The sequence below is a fragment of the Dasypus novemcinctus genome, chromosome 8, assembly GCF_030445035.2.
Source record: "Dasypus novemcinctus isolate mDasNov1 chromosome 8, mDasNov1.1.hap2, whole genome shotgun sequence".
Taxonomy (NCBI): Eukaryota; Metazoa; Chordata; class Mammalia; order Cingulata; family Dasypodidae; genus Dasypus; species Dasypus novemcinctus.
The window spans coordinates 4459946-4484751 of NC_080680.1; the positions used below are offsets into that span (position 1 = coordinate 4459946).

A 24806-nucleotide genomic window follows, 5' to 3' on the forward strand; every position below is an offset into this window, starting at 1 on the left:
TCATGCTACTATCACCAATATTCATTTATCCTTCATTTAAAAAATATAAATTCAATCAAAATTTCTTTTACTCCAACTCTTTACTATGAAATGGATGTTCCATTTTAACAGAATTTCATTCTAAGAGAACTTTTTCCTTTTTCAATTAGCTTTTAGTGAAGAGGACCTCATAAATTTTGTGAGTCTTCAAATGTTTAGTATCTGAAACCATCTGATAAACTCTTTTCTTTTTTACTTGATTACTTTTTAAAATTCCAGAAGTTTGATAGAAGAAAAGTATAGACTCTGAGATCACAAAAGTTGTCCTTTTATTTATATATATATTTATAGCAGGAGCCCAGGGCTGGGACTTCCCTTCCTTAAATGAAACACAGCCCAAAGCATGTAGCCGCCGGCAGAACCTGGGCACCCACTAGTTAAAAAAAACAAGCCTCCTGGGAGAAAAGAATGTGCAGATGGTGCTGTAAACTCTAATGTTCTCAAGGCTGTGTTCTCCCTTCCCAGCCACAACCTCACCAAACATCCCATTTGTGAACTCTTGCATAGACACTGTTCTCATACCCTGTGGAATGACTTTGTTCTGAGGCCCCTTTCATTGCCCCATCTTTTCCCACCTCTTTGGGGAGCACTACTTTCATTCTTCTACCGCCCCCATCAAAGCGTAGGTAAGTCCCAATAAAGATCATATCTAACCCTCTGCCAGTGTGTCCTTTGGTCTTATGGCTGCCCTAACTCATGCCCTTCAAAGTTGCGTTGGAACAATATATGTAATTACGTATTACTGAGCAGTTTTTAAAATGTTTCTTCATGCTTATTTTGAACAGTTTCCCATTTCTGCTCATACATTGCTGCTGTTTTAATAGTGAAATTTCTATAATTATAAGAAAATAGCATACTATGAACCAAACATTGCTCTAATGTCCACTACTTATTAACTCACTGAAGAGTCACAGGCACCTTTAGACACTGATCCTGTTATCATCTCAAATTCAGAGGCTAAAGGAATAACTTGACCAGAGATATCCAGTTAGCAAATCCATGTCTAAATCATTGCCACACATCTCATATTTTGAAAGGCAGGTTGAAAGGGCAAGTTTTTAAGAGGAAGCAAAATATTTATCTCAAAACTAACTGAGGTATACCCCAAAACAGCAATCGTTGACTTTGTAGTTAGACCAATACTTTTTATCCCTTTTTCTTTTTTGAGGTTCCAGGGTCCTGATATGTGGGATTGAACCCAGGACCTCATATGAGGGAAGAGAAGTCAGTGCTCAACCACTGAGTTATACCAGTTTCCCCGGGTTGGATTTGTTTGTTGTTTGTTTTGTTTTTAGGAGGTACTGGGGATTGAACCTGGGACCTCATATGTGGGAAACAGGCGCTCAACCACTTGAGCTACATCCGCTCCTCTGGACAAATATTTTTAACATTTAATTCAACTAAGCTTTAATTACAAGAAAAATTTAGGCCTTCTTAAAGTAACATTTGACTATATTTTCGTGTAAGAATGAAACTTGCTTAAGAATGATATGCTTTAAGATCTATGTGTGCATCTTCTTGAGAGCATTCCGTGGTTCTGCCGACTTTTGGAAGATGAGCCAAATGAAAGGAAACCTGTGGAACTAGACACCAGAAGCATGCTTGGCACTTGGCAAATTGCCATCTGTTTGATATGTTGATACAAACAGGAAGTTAGTAAAAACAAATCATGTGAAGCAAACTAAATACTACTCCTGATATCATGAATTGATATTTAATGGTATTCCTGCTGAGGTGTTTACTGGAGAATATTAAAAACATACAAATTTGCATTGGTCATTCAAGGGAGTAATGGCTGGTACAGAACCCTTTCAACCACAAAAAGTGCACCTTGTTCTTTTCTACTTTGAAAAGTATTCTGACACAGCCTCACTCTAAAATGCTACAAAAAATTCTTTACATAAGAATGCAAAGAGGCCAAAGAGCCAACATTGAGCCACAGCTCTTCCTGGAACACTTAATATATTGAAAATATCCTTTGGGGACAAAGAAGAGTCTATTTAATCTACGAAGTGGAAATGCATCAGTGCATATGGTGACAGCAAAGCAATTTTTAGCAATAATCATCAGTCCTTGAAAAAGTTCTTAACAGGATTCAGGTTTATTTTAATTAATGAATAATATGAATAATTTATTGAACTCACACTATATTATAGGCATTGGGCACTTTGCATAATTATTCTCTCATAATCCTCACAAATATCTGGAAAAGAGGTATAATTATGTTCATTATGAAAATGTGGCATCTGAGATTCACAGAGATTTTGTCTTGCTCTAGTAGATGAAGAGCTGATTTGCAAAGCTCTGGCTTTTAGTGTCTAACTCCAAAGGTCTCTCCATTCCCTGGAGTCACAGAATTCTCTAAATTTTAAGTGTAATAAAATATTTTACCACTTCAGCATTATTTTGTTTTCTCTCTTTGCCCTCTCCTTTGTTTTTTTTCTTACACCAGGGTAGTTTCCCTTAAGATGGAGGAGGCGAATTCCTCATTGTTCTCCTTCTTGTGTAACAAGACTTTCCTCTGTGATGGTCAATGCACTTCTTTAAGCCCCTGAGGCTCCCCTGCCAGCCAGCGGGAAGCATGCTGTGCGGAAGACCTGAAGAGCTGGTTGCTGAGGGAACTTGAGTTTCCTCCATCTGCTCCAGAACAATTTCTGCCTTCTTACACTGAGAAATTCAGACTTGCCACAAGGCTGTTCGGAGTGCCTAAATGTAGGCAAATCTAAAAGTTCTTCCAAATTCATCTCTACCAGTTCTTCGTTTTTAAGTTGGAATAGTGTTTCTTCATCCTTGAACCAGCCGAGTAGGAAGACATCCCAAGTTAGGATCCATAATTTTAAACCAGGCGTTTTATGGCAGTCACGCTATCCATGCCCTCTGGGAGAGGCATGTTTTAGCAATTCTTCCAAGCATCAACTTTCACACCAGACAAAACTGCCAAGTGAGAAAGTTCATCTTTGATGTTTAACTAAACCCTTTCTTGACTCTCTCCCACCCTACACTCTAAGACTTTGTTGTACTCTTGGCCTCTCGTTCTGTCAACTACTCACCTGCCCCAGTCCAGGCGCTCTCTCCTCTATCAGCTTTTGTCTTCACAAAAGCTGAAATCCGTGAGACCTTTTGTGCTAAACGTCAGTGCACCTCAGTGGTAGAAAATTGATTTGAGGAAATCTGAGATTGGTTTCTAGCCCTTCAAGTTGCACTCTGACCACCGACTCTTTCTAAGTATAAGATTAACCCAGACTTAGGGTAAGAGTGATCCACTTATATAAATGGAAGCATCTGAGTAAATGTTTCCTTGATATATGGGCAACCGTTTTTTTGTGAAGTATGTGTTTAAGGGCTCTGTGATATGATAAAATAGGAGATCAGGAAATCTTTATACAACTAACCTCAGTGAAGCAGATAATAAGCTGTTTATGGAATAGATCTTTATTATTATTCTCTCCTCTTCTAAAGTCCCCATTCCTCCCATTTAAGCAGTGATAATCATATGGGAAGAAATATTTGACTTGTTTACCATATATTTGCTTATTTTGGGACACATGGTAGTTTGGAAGGATTTTATTTTTAGACTAGGATGGTTGATTTCACAAAAAATTAAATGACATTTTAATAAAGAATATTTTTCTCTGTATTTGAGTTCAGATTTGTTCCCCAATTGGCCCTGAAAGGTAAGAACCATTTTACCAAATTATGAATGGATTTCAGAAGACTGTGAGAAATTTGAGCTCTATGAGAACTCTTCCTTTTTATTTCTGTGAAATAATTGGAAAGGAAGGTGGACTCAGGTGACTTTCAAAAGCTAAACTCAATAAAAAGTTCCACTTAAAACCATGATATTTAGTACAATTAATCTTACCTATTAATATAAATAGAAGAAATAATAAATTGAGTACAAAGCTCTGGTTTAATTTCAAGGAAGTGCAACTATTTCAACTTCCCAATTAAAAAAAAAATGCTGCAGATTCTTACACCAAGCTACCACTTTCTGTCAAATATCACATCAGAAACCTGATAATGCTAATGATAGATTAGCCTTTTATAGTGATCTAATCACGATGATCTACCACACAGTAGGCCCCTGGGGCCAGCATCCCCAGAGCTCCCTGGTTGGTGGGCTTGGTTTGGGGTCTGGGAGACTTTTCCTCTCAGAATTATTTCCCTATGCACTCCTGCTTCTGGGAGAGGCAGCTTTCCCGCTCTGTGACTTCAGTTCCCACCAGACAAGCCTCATCCGTGGCTGCTGCTATTCCAGATCCAAAGCGCTCGTTCTTCCTTTCACCCTCTGCTCGTGGGTGGGAATGGCTTCTGTTGCTAGTCTCTGGGTGCCACAGCACCCCTCATTGGTTCTCTTAACTTTTCTTTAAAGTTGCTTCATTTAAACCACCTGAGTGGTTGTATTCTTAATCTAATTAAATTACATTTCATTTCATAGAGAAGTATGATAGGAAAAAGAATGCTTCTGGTGGGGGCCAGCAGGCAGCCGAGACTCCTTGCTGCTCCCAACAAGAGGCCTCTGTCTCCCGCCTCCTACTGAGTCCAAAGTCCCTCTGCTAACTGGGCTGGATGACGGCCCACCCTGATCAGCTGGGTGCCCTAACCAGTCCCATCTCCACAGACCCTCTTTCCCCACGAGGTCCCATTCACAGGACTGGGCAATCATGATCCAAATTAAAATATGTAAATCTATAACTTGTGTTTGTTATTTAGGTAAAGTAAAGTGGAAAGAAGTTTCAACACTTCATTTACATTACAGAAAAGTGGAAAGAACGAGAGTGAAGCTACAACATATAACATGTAACTGTGGTATTTAACAATTCTTTCCTGAAACACCAGTGTTCTAGTCAGGTGTCTCAAATCTGTGACGTCATTTGCCCCTCAGTTCACAGTGTGGGGTGGTTGTAGCAGATTAGGCGATTTCTAGACCCGGGCTACTCTTAACTATGCAGAGTTCACTGCCCTGCTTATCACTGCACACGGCCTGTGCTGATTTTAATGAAAACTGAAGAATGCAGCACACCTATAGGACACAAAATTCACTTACATATACACACGCATGCCAAAGGACGAAAATGAATGAATGGAAGTAAGTTTTAATGGGGGGACCCCACAACAACTCATTACAAGCTTCCTGCCTTAGGCGGAAAGTGCTGATGCTCTTCGGTCTCAACATAAAATCCTGTAAATTCTTATATAAACTTTGTCTATAAATTTAGCATATATGAACGATCTTGTCCTATCTGAACACACTTTGAGTACAACCGTGCCTCCACAGTCAACACAGCAGCGATTCTGCTGCAGCGCCGCAAACCTGGTGGCTTAAAGCAACCCTGTGCGGCGACGGGCAGAAACACCGCGTTTCAAGGAGGGGCGCGTCCGACCCTGACCCGCGCCGAGTGCGGAGACCCGCGCCGCGCCCCACGCGCTCCTGGGGAGGGCGCTCAGGGCTCGGGGCACGCGGGGAGGGCGCCGGGCGGGGAGGCCGCTGGGGCGCCGAGCCCCGCGATGCCCGCAGACCCGCGCACGCGCCTGCCCCTCGGGGACGCGCCTGCCCCTCGGGGACGCGCCTGCCCCTCGGGGACGCGCCTGCCCCTCGGGGACGCGCCTGCTCCTCGGGGACGCGCGCGCCGCGAGCCCGCAGCCCCGGGCAGGTGGGAGCGCGCCCCGTGCACGCGGGCGCTGGCGGCGGCTGGCGGCTGGTCCTGGGGGCCGGGGCGGAGCCTCGGGCAGTGGCTGCAGGTGGGCGGAGAGGCGGGGGTTCGCACCCCGACTGGGGGCTGCTTGGCGGTGAGCGAGGGGGAGAGGAGAGCTGGAGCCGAGGGGCGCGCGGCGAGGGGGCGCAGGTGGAGCGCGAGCTTGGCCTCTCCCCGCAGCCCTGCTCGAGGTGCTGCAGCTTCTCCCTGCCCGGAACTGGGCCCCGGGGGAGTAGGAAACCCACGTGAGTACAGCAAATGATTAAAACTTGCCCTACTGGAAAACTGTGACAGCATTTTTACCTTTAGTGATATTTGCACCGGCATTGCAGAACATGCTTCTGACAATAAAGAACCTTAAACAAACAACAAAAAAACTATCGACGTACATTCCTAAAGATAACATGCTGTTTACAATGCACTTTCCTCTTGTGGTGTCTAATATATAGATATAATGCATATTTTGAATTTTTAAATTCCGTCTATGTATATTTGAATATTCATTGAGAGAGGTCACGTTTCAGTGAAACCCCTGAAAATAGCATCTTTATCAGGGATTAGTCTTCAAATGTTGTCATTTTATTCGCTTGGGGATTGCAGCTTTTTATAAGAATGAACTCTAATGGGGGAAATAACTGGCAGGCCTTACATCATACTGCATCACCTTTGATGTTACTTTACAGGTTTTCAGACGGTGGTTCCGGGAGCAGCTCTGAAGTTAAATAATTCCACTGCGCTACGGAGACAGAGGACCTGCAGGCCGACCTGAGTTTAAGAACCCCAACTAAGAGCCCGCCCGGACTACTCAGGGAAAGGCGCTTGGGATGCTCTCGACAGGGCTTCATTTCCATTAATACAAAGTTTTCATTTAAAGGTTAAACTTAGGTAATCTTGAGATACTAACTTTGTATATTTTATACTTTGTCAGTGAGGGCCCTGTTTATTTCTAGACTGGGGTGAGATTCTAATTGATGTTATTCAAGTTAATTCAAAAGAATTTACTTCACTCCTATTTTATCACACCTAAAAATGTTGACATTTTTGGTTTTGGTTGGATTGAAATCTCTATCGGGGAGACATCTCCAATTATTGAATAATTTTAACCCAGCCTTGGAATTAGAATTTTTTATATCCTTCTCCCTGTACAAAATTTAACAAAATTTTTCTTTCACTGGGGTCTCCCCACTTCCCTGGCCAGCCTTCTCCCACCAAGTTGTCTTAAAAGCAGTTTAAATAAATGCTAGTGTCCTTGTTTGGAAACTTGCACCGCGGCAGCAGTGGGGGTGGCTCTTGGTGATGCACCTGGGCGGTCATCAGGACGTCTGCCTCAGCTCGGTTTTCTCCCGCCTTGAAGGCTGAAGAGAAGGGGTGCCTGCTGACGGGGGCAGTGTGGGTAAAGCCATCTTCAGTCAGCCCTAACTCGATCCCACCACGTGTTCGCCCCTCCTCGGTGTGACCTGCTGACCGCTTTGGTCAGATTTTGCACCGTGTTTCAGATACAATTTTAATGTGGCTTTGTGCGGATGCTTTGCAGATAAAATGTGGATATTTACATAGCATCAAAATTCTTGGGTCCTGAAATGGAGATTTATATTTTGCTTAAATAAATGAATGAATGAGAAATGAATTATTTGTCAAAAGACACCCTGAGGTAATTCAGCAATCAACTACTAAAGTAGGACAACAACAAAATAAGTCACTAGAGGCCATTCTTACTGTTCAGTCAACAGGATGTCAAGGAACTTTTCCTTGAGGGGAATAAAACAATCAATCCCGGGGTGTCCACTGGAACTCCCTTTCCTGTTACGTCCCTTACTTGTGATTACTCTTTATTGCTTAGGTTAGTTGTATTGACAGTTGTTTGCTTGGAATCCCATAGAAGGACTAAGAAGCTGGCAAGTTAAGCTCTTCTCTTTTACAATATTTCCTTAGAAGGGTAGGGAGCATCTGAGATAGTCTATGTAGAATATACAAATAAAGCATCAAAATGAACTTAATCACTAAACTTGGCATTTGCCATCACTGGATGACACTTAAAATTTCAATACTGTTTTTGCATTCTTTCAGTCATCTTTTGTTTAAGAAGTTTTTACCTATTAAATATAAGCAATTCTTCTAGATAAGACTTTATAACTAACAAAAATAAAACTATCTTGCATACTGTAGCAGTTTTATATTATTGGTGAATTCCAAAAAGAAATTTTGGATTATGCTTATAAACTGGTCTTTTCCTCTGGGCATATTAGAGAGCATTGGATTCAGAGGTTTCACTTTTGCTTGATTAAATAATGATTAAGGCTTTGATTGGCCACAGCGGTAGGATGTTGAGTCCCTGCCCCCTTGAAGGGCAGAGACTCAGAGAAACCGCACCAGAGAAGGAAGGATGGAGTTTTAAGCTGGAGCCCTGGAAGTAAGCACACAGAGGAGCAGGGAAAGAATTGAGCCCTGAGGAGAGAGACAGAGCCAGTTGCCTGATAGTCTACAGCTGGCCTTGTGGAGCAAACAGAGCAGCTGAGCCCAGAGAGAAACTAGCCCCAGGAAGAGAGGAACCCAGGAAGCCTGAACCCTGGCAGACGTCGGCAGCCATCTTGCTCTAACATGTGACAATAGACTTTGGTGAGGGAAGTAACTTATGCTTTATGGCCTGGAATATGTAAGCTCCTACCCCAAATAAATGCCCTTTATAAAAACCAACTGATTTCTGGTATCAGTTGGCTGACTAATACACATTCCAGTAAGAAATTCCTAGAGAACTGTTTATCAGTCAAGACATTAAAATCTCCCTCTTACATAGAAACACCACAGCTTGGTCATGTGCTATTGGCAGCTGGTTCTCCAGAAGCAAATCAGCCATCTGCGAAGGCGGCTGGTAGCTGATTGCTTGAAATGGTGCTTGCAGGAAATGAGGTCATGAGAAGAGCTTTCTAAACATTTAGACATTTTATGGATTATATGCATTTTAACTTGAACGTTAGTTGATGCAGTTAAAAAATGGGGACATTTTGTTAGAAGGATTCTGCAGGGGAAAATACTTTCTAAATGGCCATATTCATAGGCTTGCTTTTTCCGCCTTCTGTTTTGGATTGTCCTGCATGCCCTCTGTTCTTTGCATTTTAGGAGAGTCAGCAATAATGCAGAAAATGAATGAATCATTTGTTTTTTCCTCTTGGATAGAATTGGTTATAAAATTTTGAGGACAGCCTCTCAGTCAGCCTTTTCTTTATGTTGTTTAATTGGCCATGTTGGTTCCTTCACTCATTACAAAAGACATGAAGAAACACTTGAATGATCTCTCCATTTTATGCTCCTCATTGCGACCATCTCTTTCTGAACAGCAAAGCATTGTGGTGTTGGTGTGGTGTGCTGTTGACAGTAGGTAGAAAGGAAGCTCATTTAAGATACGAAATATATCAGGGAAAATCTCACAAAATATGGGGATAATTATTTTAGTAAACATCTCAATTTGGATTTAGTCATTCCCTTTAACAAAATAATTTTCAGATGAGTCACAGGCTTAATTTAGTGTCATATGTTACTTTATATAAAATGGATTTCAGGTTGCCTTTGTTCATTTCCTTTAAACTCTGTACAAACTTTACAGAGCATGCGTAGCCCATGGAAATAATAATTGATTTGAGTGATATGATTTGATCACCAAAAAACAACCCAGTTACTTGCTTTTCCTCTTCCCCTCCCTTCCCTTCTTGAACAATTCAGCCCCAAAACCCTTCAGGAGCCAAGCAGGGAGGGTCAGCAGCCTCGCACAGGGCAGACCCAGCAGAGCAGAACCGTATCTGGGGCGAGCAGGGAGCTGGCCATGGTGGACAGCAGGGGGGAGAGGTGGAGCGGGGTGAGCGGGAGTCATTTCAGATGGAAGGAGGCTACAAGGTCATTACAGCTAAATGCTGAGCGTGGTTCCCAGTTGGGAGCTTTTGCTAGAAAGCCCCTTATTGGGATTTGGTGAAGCTCGAACAAGATTTGATGACGGGAAGGTGGAACTGTAGCCACAGAGATCTCCTATTGTGCTGGTCATAGTAGGGTTGTGTAGAATGTTTTGGTTGCAGGAAATACATGTCAAAGTGTCTGAGAATGTTGCTGCATACAAGCCTAGTTCTTGCAGCTTCTGCAAGAACTTCTGAGATTGGTTGGAAATAAAATGTTTAAATTTTTTAAAAAGTCACTCAGACTTGCATTTTGAAAGAAATATCACATGAATGACTGATTAAACTTAAATTTATGATTTTTACCTAATAACAGGCAGGTTAAACATAAAGAGGTTAAAATTTTAAACAATTAGTGACAAATGACAGGACATTTATGTATGACTGTAGATCAAATCAATTAATCTACTTGTGTTTCTCAATGCCAAGGGTGTGATGCCATTGAGCTTGTCCCCCAGTCTTCTTTGGAACCTTTGGTGGCTGAAAAATATCACAAAATGAAGGGTAAATGATCCTGTTTGTGTCCCAATTAGTGATTTCATTACAATTTTTAAAATGTAGTACTATGGAGAGTGATTGAAGTCTAAAATAGTGAATATTCAAAAATACCTCTAAAATTGTAAATGTAAGTCTTTAATTTAAACATTCCATCCATTCAATATAGCAGCAATGAAAATTACTTCTAAGAACAAGATTAAAAAAGAAAAAAAATGGTCTAATAGGCAGAGCCCTAATTATTTTGTTATTAAATGTATCTCATTTCCCTAGAGTATGAAAACAAAGATATTACTTGCTTCTAATTCAGAGATGCTTTTGTTTTCCCGTGACAGTTAAAGAATTTACCATTGAGACCTTAAGATGTTAATCAGTTACAAACAGCATATTGAACATTCAAAGTTATATGCTTTCCAAAGTTATATGCTTTTATAAAAATCTGGAAATATGTAACTTGTAGTTCCTTGGCTTAACGTATTCTGTGGTTAAAAACATGGAGAAATGTTTAGTAAATGTCGTTATTTGTCAAGCCACAGTAGAACTTGGGAGGTGACATACATGGGATCGCTTTGGAAGGCTTGGGCTGGATAGTTTGAGTTTTGAGGACCTTGACCTTGAGTTTTCTGTCCTCTTACTGGAATCCACTGTCCTTTCAGTGTAAACCGACATTTACAGAACTCCAGACGGAAATGGAGCGATTTCTTTGGAAACTGAACAAGCAGTTGAATTATTTTTTGGCTTCCCTGAGTTGTCTAAAATATCACCTATCACTTTTAGACAGCAATTAAATTAGAGCTGCCTCCAGTATAGGAAGATAATGCTTTGCCTTGGGTTTTAAAATCTTTTAACCCTTAGACAACCTGGTAAGATTCAGTTGAATGTGTAAGATTCAGGAACAGTGTCTTGACTGGATGTACAGGAAAAGCAGTCGCATTTTTATATGAGGAAGTAGTTGCCTAGGGGATAGAGGGAAAAGAAGGGGATGTAGGGGAATTAGAAAAATATTGTTTCAATGTTGCATATTGAATAAAGTAAAATTAAAGTTAGAACTAGATGGTTTCCTGTTTGCAACCAATAGCAGAGAATATTTTCTATTTGAATTGACAAGAGAAGGAGGGATTTAAAATTACACTGTTGTGCCTGTTCTGACACAGTTAATTGTTCTGCACCACACACACGTCCCTAACTGCGGAAGGGAGTGCCCTCTCCCCCACCTACTTTAACAGCTCTGACTGGCCCCTGGGGTTTAGGCTTTTTATCATAGCAGTGAAGCCAATGGCTGGAAGCGGCTTTGATTTAGAGACCACTAGCTATTATAAAGACTCTAACTTGGAAGACAAATCAAGAGTTAACCCAGGTCAATGGAAAAGAGAAAAAGGCATTTTACGCAAAGCTTCTGTAGGTAAAGCAGACAACATTTTAAGGATGGTTCACTTTGGTCTCTCAATTTCAGGTGATTTTTTGAGGGAATGTGTCTCTGGTTTAGTTTCCTGGGCTGCTCAAGCAAATACTATGAAGTGGGTTGGGTTAAACAATGGGAATTCATTCACTCGTGGTTTGAGGCTGGGAAAAGAATCCAAATCAAGACGTCATCGAGGCGTCTTCAAGGAGGGACGTTCTCCCGGAAGGCTGTGGAGCTGTGGGGCGGCTCCTGCGACCGTGGTCCTTAGCTGGCCACACAGCAACGCACAGAGCGGCGCCTCCCGGCCTCTCCCTTCTCTTCTGGGTTCCGTTGATGTTCACTTTGTGTCTGGATTTCATTCTTTTACGAAGGACTCCTATGATAGGATTAAGATGCATCCTGATTGGGCTGGGCCACCCCTGAACTGGAGTAGCCTCATCAGAAGGTCCTACTTGCAGTAAAAGGGTTCACACCCACAGGATGGATTAGATCTAAGAACATGTGTTTCTCAGCTACAGGCAGCTCCAAACTAGCCCAGTCTCCATAACAGAAATTAGATGAAAGGCTAGATGATTCTCAGTTCTAAGTACTTGTGACACGACTTCACATGTGCTATACTTCAGATATTTAGTATTTATTGCAAGAAGATTGTTAGGAAAACCAATAAGACATCAGATGGGAAAATAAATATCTGTATATTGTCACGAAGCTGTTCAAATACCCTTTGTTATTCCATCATGCATATGATTTGTGTGCTAATTTGAACTATTGTATAGCACAAGGGGAAAAGTCCAGTTTTTTGTTACTAATACCCTTCTGAACCTACAAAAGGAAATAACACTGACTGCTGCAGGGCCTACAATTTGCAAACATTTTTACAAGTTTTGGATTCCTCCAATAAATATGTTTTAGTTTTAAAAAAGTAAATAGTTTATTTCCTTTGGTTTACATAGTCCATTATCAGTTTGAGGAATTTTTAAACAATGTAATAAAATCAGTCTTATAAATTATCACATCATTTTCAAATATTATGAATAGCAAGCATTATAATAGCAATAATTTCCTATTATGCATGGGTAAAAGTATTTGTTTTAGTTTGCTAAAGCTGCTGGGAGCAATATACCAGAAAGGGGTGGACTGTTACAATGGGAATTTACTAGGTTAAAAGCTTACAATTCCGAGGCCATGAAAACGTCCACATCAAGGCATCACCAGAGATGCTTTCTCCCTGAGCGGCAGCTGTGGGCCATCGGGCACATGGCAGCACCTGCTTGCCTCTCCCCTGCCCTCCAGGCCTTGTACCTTCAGCGTCAGGTGCTCCAGCTGTGGCTTTTCTCTCTTTGGTGTTGATTTCAGCTTCTGGAGGCTTCTCTCTGTAGCTTTTTTCTGTGTCTGTGGCTTTTTATTCCTCTGTTTAAAAAGGACTCTTATAAAATGATTAAGACCTACCCTGCATCACACAGTCTAATCAGAGGCCCTTGAATAAATAATCCAAAGGCCCCACCTAAGTAGGTTTACATGCTCGGGAGTGGACGAGCTCTAGGGACGGCTTCCGCACAGCTTCAGACTATCACAAGAATCTGACAGACACTCATTAAGATAACTTGGACAGAAAGACACTTATTTCAGTGGTGATGATGGGTTTTCCTGAATCAAATCCCATTTTACTTGTTCCCTTGTAAGCAGCAGATTTAATTGCTTAGAATATTGGTTGTATGTGCTGGCAGACAATTATCCCTGGGCCTCTAATGCTTTTTCAGGTCTTGTGAGTGAGGTGTTAGCTTTTCAAGAATCTTTACCTAGCCCAAGGCCTTGGAGGAGAGAGGCAGTGTCTGCCTCTAGAGCAAAGAGCATGCACGTTTGCTGTCCACTATAAAGGTTTTGGGGTCACTGAGCTCAGGCTTCCCTGTTGGAATGTCCTGTGTGTGCAGAATCCATCCCGGCCCAGCAGACAAAGTGGTTCAAATGTGCCGGTGCCGATGTCCTTTGCTGTGCGGTGAGTAGTGCAGGCCTTTGCTCTGGCCAGGAGAGTTCCTCCAGCATCCTTGAAACCGGAGCAGTCTGTCTCATAAGGTGCATGCAGGGCGACCTCGCAGAGCCTTCACAGTTCTTGCCAACGTGCTTGCCTATGAAGTTGTCTTCCTCTTTACAGATGTAATGGTTACACAAAATAGGGAATAGTGAGGAGGTGTTGCCTATACAGTAGCAAATCCACAAACTTTATGAACCTTCCATACTCCATGGAGTACATCGCTTTGCAATGGACTTTTTAATATATCACTTTCACAAGACTGTGATATAATGCATTTGAGAGGCATTTTATATTGCCAGCACCTACCACAGCAACCAGAATCTCTAATCAGTATTCAGGGTTTGCAGAATCAGTGGCCCCATGTCACAGGTAGAGTGGTGAGTGGAAGCACAAGCAACCATGAGATGGTGAGACGGACTGAGTCAACACAGTGTAGCTGTCAGGGGTGTTATAAAATTAAAACCCGAAGGCAATTCTGATCCAAAAGCCCCTTTACTTTTCTTGCTTGCTCTTTAAACTCACATGCAGGTATTGCATTTATATTAACAAATGTCATTTAATTAGACTCTAACAGTCATTCCAATCTGTAAAAGACTATTTGGATTTGGATTCTTGATCCCCCTCCCACAATTTTTATAGAATCTATAATGTCGATACATCCGGTCGCATTTGGAAGAAGAACACAAGTAAAACAGTCAGCAAACGGGAGTGGATGTAGCTGCTTCCCATGGACCTTCTAAAAGCAAACAGCAAGCAATCAAACTAAAAAACCAACTCGGGAGCGGGTGTGGCTCGGTGGTTGAGTGCCTCCTTCCCACACACGAGGTCCTCGGTTTGATCCCTGGCCCAGTACCTCAAAAAAAAAGTAAACAAATCCACGAAAGCACTGATAAAAAAGATACCCTTTTCTGAATGTCAAAAAGACACACTCTTTCTCAAGGTCCTCACCCATCTCAGACCCCCACCACACCTCAGAGGTCAACTCCATCCATTTGGTACTTTAACCCAGAACTTCTCCCAGTATTCTGTTAATTGCTGTGTTGGGATGGACCAGAAGATGAGCTCATTGAGAGCTGTGGAATTGTCCTCCCACCTTGAGCTTCAGTTCCTTCCTGATGCCATTCGTTTTAGGTTTTTTTATCTGGAGATCTTTCTTTGCAGATGGTGGAAACAAAACACAAGTTATTCATTTATCTTTTCTTCATATGTTTAATAACTTTGCCACAAGAGTGGACCTGCAGCCCTTTTGGTCTTATTTTTCTTATAATCATACCAAAAATTTTTTTTGTCATTGTAGTTACCAATTTTGGCAAGTCTTAATTTGTTCTGAGTTTCAGCTCTCTTCACTTTTTATTGCCCCCTTTTAAATGGCCTTAAATCTCCTTTCCATTATACACATTCTTTCTTTGGATACTTTTCTCATATTTCTCATCTTCAGATTTTTACAATTTGGGATCTGAATTTTATTTTGATATCTTTTCACATTTACTGAACTATGTTATCCTCAAAAATAACAACATAGTCCCTTTCTATGGCATGCTCCCCGAGGTCTATGCAGTGGTGTTACGTATCATTTTTCATTTTATTCTCAGCTGTTATTATCATTTCAAACCAGAAAACTGAAATTCAGATTGCTTCTGAAGTCACGCGGCTGGGACTAATAGAGTTGAGGCTGATGCTTCCGTGGGGCTGTACCCTTTTCCCTAATGATTTGAGGTCATCTTTACATGTTCTTAAGTATTTGCCTATTCTCCAGGGTCCCTCTTTGGCACAGTAGCTTCTAAGGTGACAAGGTTGTTGCTTTCTCAAGGCGTCTGTTGCTTCCTTTTGGTAACCATGTTTGTGTAGAGTAGACACCTGCACAACGTCGTCTACCTGGAAGGCCTCTTACTTCGGGCTAATGATCTTGTAGCTGGGGACGGGGGTGTTGCTGGGCTCCTACTTAGGAACGCAATTTGCAGAGTACGTGGTGCCTGTTGCTTCAGGGTCACCTCGTTACTTTCCCCTCCCTCTGCTCCCAGATCTGAGATCATCACAGACCTGCGAGGTCATAAACTTGACACAGAAACTTCTTCCCATTCCTTGTATTACATCCCTGGAAGACAACGTATCCTTCTCCTGCCTTATATTCTGTCCAGACCCAAATCCTATCAAGTCACAGGGAGACATAGGGAATTTTCTTATATCTTTACTAAAAGCTGGCCTTTGTCACTAAATGCCATTGCTATAGCAACATCTGTAATGACAATCACTGTTCATAACCCCATCTGCATTCTTTTCTTTTTAATATTACTCTGCACCGATTTCATTGGATTTACTGAGTTATACCTGATGTCTTCCTCCAGAAATCATTTTTGTTTGTTTTCTTCATTTACTATTTACCAGCAAATCTCAGAGGAAATAGGTTCTCCCTATCCATATGATATACTTCATTTTTAGCCAAAAATCCATTATATTTAAAAACAAATTTTAAATTTATCAAGGTAATATAATATTTTGTGGGAAATTTAGGGAGTGAAAAGAAAACCCAAAGCAAAATCATCTTCAGTCCAGTTTCCCTTGGGTAGAGAGTGATGCAGTTTGCATCCCTTCTGTGCTTCTGGAGTTGTGCTTGATTTCACACCCTAAATCCTGGTCCTAACCCAGCAGCTGTCTTTCTTAGTTCATTCCTTTCTGGAATGCATGTTTTTCCACCCTGTCCACTGCATTCTCCACATGTCTAAATAGTATGGTAGTAATGACAGGTTGACATAAAAGGGGCAGAAGAGCCATGGGTAGGGAAACTATAAATGAGTCTAACTCTGATACTTTGGGGAACATATATTCCTTAGTAGGTCCCTGTCAGTGGAAGCATCAATGTCAAGAGATATTCAATACTCGTACCCCATTTTTTCTTCAAAAAGTCAAAACATCATTCAGAAGGAAAGACTAAATATAACACCTGTCTCTTATACCCTTCTGTTTCCTACCCAGGAATTTATAGAATTTAAAGATGTTTCCATGTGTCTTCTACCAAGAATCACCTGTTCTCATGCGGGTCATGGGGCATGGCTGTCTTCAGCTGGTGTTGTCAGTGAGTCCTCAGCTGTCACTCTTCCTCACCCTGGAGTCATCTGTCTCCTGCCAGGCTCCTCTGTGAGGTGTGAGGTTCTCCCTCCACCCCTTGTCCCTGTCTGCTGCTGCACGGGCTGCTGGGCAGCCCCAGGGGAACAGGCTGCTGCTGCTCGTGTGGGACAGCCCTCGGCATTCCAGAAGAGCAAACGTTCTGGGGACTGCATTTGAGGAGGCTTCAGGGTGGAGGTGATGCTTGATATGAGCCCTGAAGGTCATGAGTGATGAGGACTAGCAGAGTGGAAAGGAGAGGGCATTCCAGTCCCAGGGGGCAGTGACCCTGAGCTGCCAGGTACCTGGGTTCATGCCTCCATTCAGGAAACCGTGAGCAGACCAGTGAGGCCGGGGAGGGAGCTCGTCTGCGCTCAGCCACAATACCGAGTACTCAAGGCGATAAGAGCCGGATGGTGCAGGGGTTGAGGGCCTGTACTCAAGGCAACGTTGTTTCAGAGGGTTATTTGTGTTTCTTGTACATGGCAATATTTTGCAAAACTTTCTACTTTGTTGCTATGTAAGGTAAGGGAGAGGACAAATAAATATTGCTTGTAAGGGTTATTTAGGCAGGTAATCTGAAGGCTTGGATTCAGATGACCATGGTAATCACTGAAGCTGCCGTGCATACTTAGAAGGTATGAGTTATTGATTGTGTAGTGAAAATACAGGGTAGCAATCAAGGAGAGGGTACTTGTCAAGCACCTTTCAGTCGAAAGTGACAGGAAGTCTGGATCAAAGAGACTTGAACAATGAAGGGAAGTTGGCATCCTCGATAGCACCGAGCCCAAGGCCTCAGGGAAGTGTGGCTCTCGGTGATCAAATGCTGTCATCAGTAGCCTGCCTCTTGTCTTCTTTTGGTCTTGTTTTCCTATGCCCTGGCATCATTTGGGGCCAGCTTCTCCCTTGTGGTGCTTCAAGCCTGTGGTCTAACAGCTTAGAAACGTGCCTGTAAGGACTACTTTCCTTGATTTTTGTTCTTTGCAATTTTCAATCCTATAGATATTATGATTTTATTTGCTTATTCTGATTCCCTCCATGCTTCACAAGAATGGAGACATTTTCTCATGTTTATTACCCTATCCCCAGGGCATAGAAGAAAATTGAAAAAAAAATATTTGTTGAATGAATGTTTTCCCCAAGAATTCAAGAAAAAGTCCCAAGTCCTGCTCTCGCTGGTCCAGCTTGTGATTCCTGGCTCTGCTTGAACCTGTCCTTCCAAGAGGACATGGTGGCCAAAAGTGGCCAGACGTAGAGCACCTACCCATCTGTATTAGTCAGGGTTCTCTAGGGAAATAGAATCAACAGGAGATATCTGTCAATAGTATGTGATTCTATAAGAGTCTCTCATGCAGCCATGGGGATGCACAAGTCCAGGTTCCGCAGGCAGGCTGCAACCTGGGGCTCCAGTGAAAGTCCAATGAAGGTTTTTTATGCGTTCTAGGGGATGCTGGCTGTCCAAAGATGAGCTGGGAAATTCTCCCTCAATGCTGGAATCACTTCCCCTTTTAAGGCATTCAACTGATTGGGTTAAGCATCACTCATTGCTGATGGCAATCTCCCTGATTGATGTAATTGTAATCAGCTATCTATGATTTACCACTGCAGTACAGTCAATGGTGACTAAAGTTCATAAATGCCCTTGTATTACAATTAGCTCAGTGCTTGCTAGACCACACAACTGGGCACAATTACCTGGCCACGTTGACACAAGAGCCTAACCATCACAGTCCACACCTTGTCAACTCGGCAACCATACACATTACCTTAAACCATACTTAGTCTCTAAGTAAAAACAATAGCAGGCATGCATATATATATATATATATATATATATCCACCTAACAATGTTCAACCCTCCTGCATACAACCAGAAACCCATTAATTCCATACAGAATAGGCTGCAAGTTCTTGGGTAATATTCCCTCTCAAACTAGACATCCTCAAATATGATATGAAATGGATACAACTTGTTATATGATAAGGAAAAAGTTTGGGGAAGAAGACAAATTTGTTTTCTGTACATCATCATCATCATCATAATGAAACAAAGAAGAAAGATTCCTGACCATTACAGTCCTCGTTTCTGTAATTGGCCACGTGGTCGAAGTTCATATTTATCACTAGCTTCTTCCACTACCCATTTCATGTTTCCAATACCCTCAGCAAACACTTCAGCTGGCCTTGGTTCTTTGCCTGGTGGGGCGACCCAAACTTTCCTTCCTGAAGATTCTGGGTCATTGTTATTCCTGCTTGGATTGAGTTGTTGCAATTCCACTGACTTTAATCATAGGACATGGCCACACTAAGAGATGCCCTAGAGGATCTGTATTCCAGGCAAACTATTCTTTATCCCTATTATGTAGATGCAGTCCTATTCCCCCTTGATAGGATCAATCACCCCAGCCAGTATAGTAATTCCCTTATTTGACTGTTGATTCCGAGGTAAGAAGAGCCCAAAGTGGCCAGGTGGCAGTTTTAACTTCCAGTTCAATGGAATCATTGCTGTGTTCCCTGGTGACAGCACTCCTTTTGGACTAAACCCTGTAGACCAGCAGAGTTTGAGACTGCAGGGACAGGAAGCAAAAATTTTCCTAGTGGGTCACTAGTGGTAATAGTGAGTGGTGCCACTTCCATTTGCACCCCTTTATTGCTGTGCCCATGGATCCTGGTATTGGGAGAAACAGCACCATAGAGTGGATACTAATTTAAAGCATACACAGCCTCCTGGAGAACACTGCCCCAGCCCTGCAAGGTACTGCCATCCAGTTGGCTTTGTAATTAAGTCTTAGAAAGGCCATTCTACCATTCTATTAATCCAGCTGCTTCAGGGTGATGGGGAACATGGTAAGACCAGTGAATTCCATGGGCATGTGCCCATTCCCACACATCATTTGCTGTGAAATGGGTTCCTTGATCAGAAGCAATGCTGTGTGGAATGTCATGGCGGTAGATAAGACATTCAGTAAGTCCATGGATGGTAGTTTTGGAAGAAGCATTGCATACAGGAAATGCAAACCCATATCCAGAGTATGTGTCTATTCCAGTTAAAACAAACTGCTGCCCCTTCTATGGTGGAAGTGGTCCAATGTAGTCAACCTGCCAACAGGTAACAGGCTGGTCACCTCAAGGAATGGTGCCATATTGGGGACTGAGTGTGGGTCTCTGGTGCTGGCAGATTGGGAACTCAGAAGTGGCTGTAGCTAAACCAGCCTTGTGAGGGTAAGTCCATGTTGCTGAGCCCATGCATAACCTCCACCCTTACCTCCATGGCCACTTTGTTCATGAGCCCACTGGGCAATGACAGGAGTGGCTGGGGAAGGAGGCTGAGCATTAGCCACAGAGCAGGTTCTCTTATCCACTTGATTATTAAAGTCTTCCTCTGCTGAAGTTACCCTCTGGTGAGCATTCATGTGGGACACAAAAGTTTTCATATTTTTTGCCTGCTCAAAAAGGTCGATCCACATACCTCTTCTCCAGACCTCTTTGTCACCAATTTTCCAATCATGTCCCTTCCAAGTCCCTGACCATCCAGCCAAACCATTGATAACAGCCCATGAATCAGTGTACAAATGCACCTCTGGCCATTTCTTCTTCCAAGGAAATGAACAACCAGGTGTACTGCTCCCACTGGGAGGATTTGCCTTCACCACTGTCCTTCAGGGATGTTCCAGAAAGGGGCTGCAGTGCTGCAGCTCTCCACTTTTGGGTGGTACCTGCATATCATGGAGAACCATCTGTAAACCAGGCCCGAGTTTTCTCTTCCTCAGTCAGCTGATTGTAAGGGACTCCCCAAGAGGCCAAAGCTGTGGGCTGGGAAAGAGAAGGTAACATGGCAAGGATGGTGACCATGGGCATTTGGGTTACGTCCTCATGTAACGTACTCGTGCCTTCAGGACCTGCTCAAGCCCTATCTCATATATACCACTTCTGTTTTATTATGGGGTGCTGCTGTGCATGCCCGACTTTATGGTTTGGTGGGTCAGACAATACCCAGCTCATGATAGGCAACTCAGGTCTCATGGTAACGTGATGGCCCATGGTTAAGCCTTCAGTCTCCACTAAGGCCCAGTAGCAGGCCAAAAGCTGTTTCTCAAAAGGGGAGTAGTTGTCTGCAGAGGACGGCAGGACTTTGCTCCAAAATCCTAAAGGTCTACATTGTGATTCTCCCATAGGGGCCTGCCAGAGGCTCCAGACAGCATCTCTGTTTACTGTGGAAACTTCCAGCTCCATTGAATCTGCTGGGTCTTATAGCCTAAGTGGTAGTGCAGCTTGCACAGCTTGAACCTGATGCAGATCTTCTTCTTGTTCCAGTCCCCAGTAGAAAGTAGGAGCTTTTCTAGTCACCCAGTAAATGGGCCAAACTAGCACACCCAAATGAGGAATGTATTGCCTCCAAAATCCAAAGAGACCAACTAAGGGGTGTGCCTCTTTTTTGATCAAAGGAGCAGCCAGATGCAACAGCTTATCCTTCACTTTAGAAGTGATATCTCAACATGCCCCACAACACTGGACATCTAGAAATTTCACTGAGGTGGAAGGACCTTGTATTTTAGTTGGGTTTATCTCCCATTCTCTCTCATGCAAATGCCTTACTAATAAGTCTAGAGTCTTTGCTACTTCTTGCTCACTAGGTCCTATCAATATGATATCATCAATATAATGGATGAGTGTGATGTCTTGTGGGAGGGAGAGACAATCAAGGTCCCTGCGGATAATATTATGACATAGGGCTGGAGAGTTGATATACCCTGAGGCAGGACAGTGAAGGTATACTGCTGGCCTTGCCAGCTGAAAGCAAACTGTTTCTGGTGGTGCCTGCTAATAGCAATTGAGAAAAAAGCATTTGCCAAATCAACAGCTGCATACCAGGTACCAGGGGACGTATTGATTTGCTCAAGCAATACCACATCTAGGACAGCAGCTGCAATTGGAGTCACCACCTGGTTAAGTTTATGATAATCTTGGGAAACGGACTTGGCCCAGTGGTTAGGGCTTCCATCTACCACATGGGAGGTTTGCGGCTCAAACCCCAGGCCTCCTTGACCCGTGTGGAGCTGGCCCATGCGCAGTGCTGATGCACGCAAGGAGTGCCGTGCCATGCAGGGGTGCCCCCACGTAGGGGAGCCCCACGCGCAAGGAGTGCACCCGTAAGGAGAGCTGCCCAGCACGAAAGAAAAGTGCAGCCTGCCCAGGAATGGCGCCACCCACACTTCCTGTGCCGCTGATGACAACAGAAGCGGACAAAGAAACAAGACGCAGCAAATAGACACAGAGAACAGACAACCGGGGTGGGGGGGGTGGGAATTAAATAAATAAATAAATCTTTTTAAAAAAATGATAATCTACTGTCATCCTCCAAGATCTATCTGTTTTCTGTACAGTCCAAATAGGAGAGTTGAATGGGGAGGTGGTGGGAATCACCACCCCTGCATCCTTCAAATCCTTGATGATGGCACTAATTTCTGCAATCCTTCCAGGAATCTGGTATTGCTTTTGGTTTACTCTTTTGCTAGGTAGGGGCAGTTCTAGTGGCGTCCACTTGGCCTTTCCACCCATAATAGCCCTCACTCCACAAGTCAGGGATCCAACAAGGGGATTCTGCAAGTTACTGAGTATGTCTATTCCAATTATACATTCTGGACCTGGGGAAATAGCCACAGAATGGGTCCAGGGACCCACTGGACCAACTGTGAGATGGACCTGAGCTAAAACTCCATTAATCACCTGACCTCCCTCAGCCCCTTCTCTGACTGGTGGACCACAATGACATTTTGCATCTCCTGGAATTAATGTGACTTCTGAGCCAGTGTCTAATAATCCCTGAAATATCTGATCATTTCCTTATCCCCAATGCACAGTTACTCTGGTAAAAGGCCATAGAGCTCCTTGGGAAGGTGGGAGGAAGATTAAGAGTATAAATTTGGGGCAGTTTAAAGGATCCTTCACCAAGGAGACCTGGCCTCCTCCTCATTCAAGGGGCTCTGGGTCTATAAACAGTCTCAAGTCTGGGAATTGATTAAGCGGCCATGATTCTCTGCATCTGTAATTTGAGTTAGGGTTTCCTTCACTCGACCACACTCTTCTGTTTATACAGATCCAGAAGAAATTTATTAGACTGCCCCTCTATTTCACTGCTAGGTGCCCCATGATGTGTTAGTCAACACCATAACTCTACATGACTCAGATATTTTGAGTGCTTTCTTGACTCTGCCTTTCATTTGCAGTGGCCATGCCCACCTTGACTTTGGTGATTAACTGCTGATTCGCGACTCTAGCCAGACTGACATTCAGTCATCCCCATAGTGTTTAAGGATTCTAATTCCATCACAGCCCTCCCTGGAGTAATATCTGGACTACAGAGAAGAGCAACCACAGTGCTCTTCAGGGAAGATGGAGTTAGTCTTACCAATTTATTCCTCATAGTCCTGGTTAAAGGTGTGTCTTCTGGACATTCCTGGGGTGGGTGGGCAGCTCTCAAATGGTAAATCCATTCTAGCATTCCAGTCTCCCTAAGCCTTTGAATTCCCTTTTCTACTGTGTGCCAGGGCAAATCAAGCATCTCAACCTCAGACATGCTAAGCCATCTTTTAGCCCATGTTTCACTCAGCCACCCAAACAAACTCGTAGAGTCCTTTCTAACCCCTCGAGCTACAGCTTTGAATCCAAAATTTCTATTTAGTGGGCTCATATCAGTAAATTCAGCCTGATCCAACTTTATATTCCTTCCACCATTATCCCATACCCTTAGTAACCATTCCCATACATATTCCGCTGATTTCTCTCTATATAAGTTGGAAAACTCATGCAGTTCTTTCTGAGTATACCTTACTTCCTCATAGGTCACACTTCGTATTTCACCTTTGGGGGCTTGTTGTGATTTTAGTCTAGTAATAGGTCTTTTTTTTTGGTTAAATCATTTTATTTTTTTGGTCTTTATTCATTTTAATAGGTCTTGAAGACAAGAGAGGTGGTGGGGGTGGGCAAGAAGAAGAATTCAAAATGCCTTACAAACTGCTGACTTCAGGGCATTCCTTTGCAGTTTCTTCTGGTGAGACAGGATTAATCTCTTCAGGCAGGGGTTGGAAGGCAGTTTTCTCAGGGCAGACTGGAGGCTCAGCAGTGCATGCTGGAGTTTGGCTGGTATGTGCATCAGGGCTGGGAGGAGGCCAGACTCTGTGGGGCAGGCTAGAGGCTGATGATACAAGGTTGACAAGGTGTGGTCTCCACAGGGCAGGCCAGGGCAGGCTTATCTGGTAAAGTCTCAGCAGAATTCAGGGTTCCAATGTCTCCATCAATATCATCATCATTCCATATGTCTCCATCCCAATTCTCTGGATTCCACTCTTTTCCAATCAATGCCGTCACTTTAACTGCAGAACCCTGCGGGGTTGAGATTTTAGTTTCCTTTCTAAGTCTGTTACTCTTTCTTTTTATTTTATTTTTTATTTTTTTATTTATTTTTATTTCTTTCTCTCCCCTTCCCCGCCTCCCCCCCCCCCCCCCCCATTCACTGTGTGTTCTTCTGTGACCACTTCTATCCTTATCAGCAGTACTGGGAATCTGTGTTTCTTTTTTTTGTTGTTCTGGCATCTTGCTGTGTCAGCTCTCTGTGTGCACGGTGCCATTCCTGGGCAGGCTGCACTTTCTTTCGCGGTGAGCCACTCTCCTTAAGGGGTACACTCCCTTTGGGGCTCCCCTACATGGCGGACACCCCTGTGTGGCACGGCACTCCTTGCGTGCATCAGCGCTGCACATGGGCCAGCTCCACACAGGTCAAGGAGGCCCAGGGTTTGAACCGCGGACCTCCCATGTGGTAGGCGGATGCCCTAACCACTGGGCCAAGTCCGCGTCCCTGTTACTCTTTCAATGAGAGTCTGAGTTTCGTTCTCAGATATTCTGAGCCTGTGACTACAGGAGACAGAATTTTCTTTCAGAGCACACATAGAAACTTTCACATCATCCATTCAGTGTTTAAGTTTCAATTTTGAAGCCTTTAACTCATCTCTTTCTTTTTTAACAGTATCCAGAGTATCTAGGAGGAGCCAGCCAACATCATCATACCATCTGACTCCATAAAACTCTGTTAAGGTGTTGAA

The 24806-nt window shown here is 43.2% G+C and overlaps 1 long non-coding RNA gene across 1 annotated transcript; it reads left to right on the forward strand.

The window, feature by feature from the left end:
• Positions 1-5753: 5753 nt before the first annotated feature.
• On the forward strand, positions 5754-9021 carry LOC139439397 (uncharacterized). Its single transcript, XR_011649306.1, has 2 exons — positions 5754-5980; positions 6419-9021. It is a non-coding gene; the product is annotated as an uncharacterized lncRNA (long non-coding RNA).
• The last annotated feature ends 15785 nt before the right edge of the window (positions 9022-24806 follow it).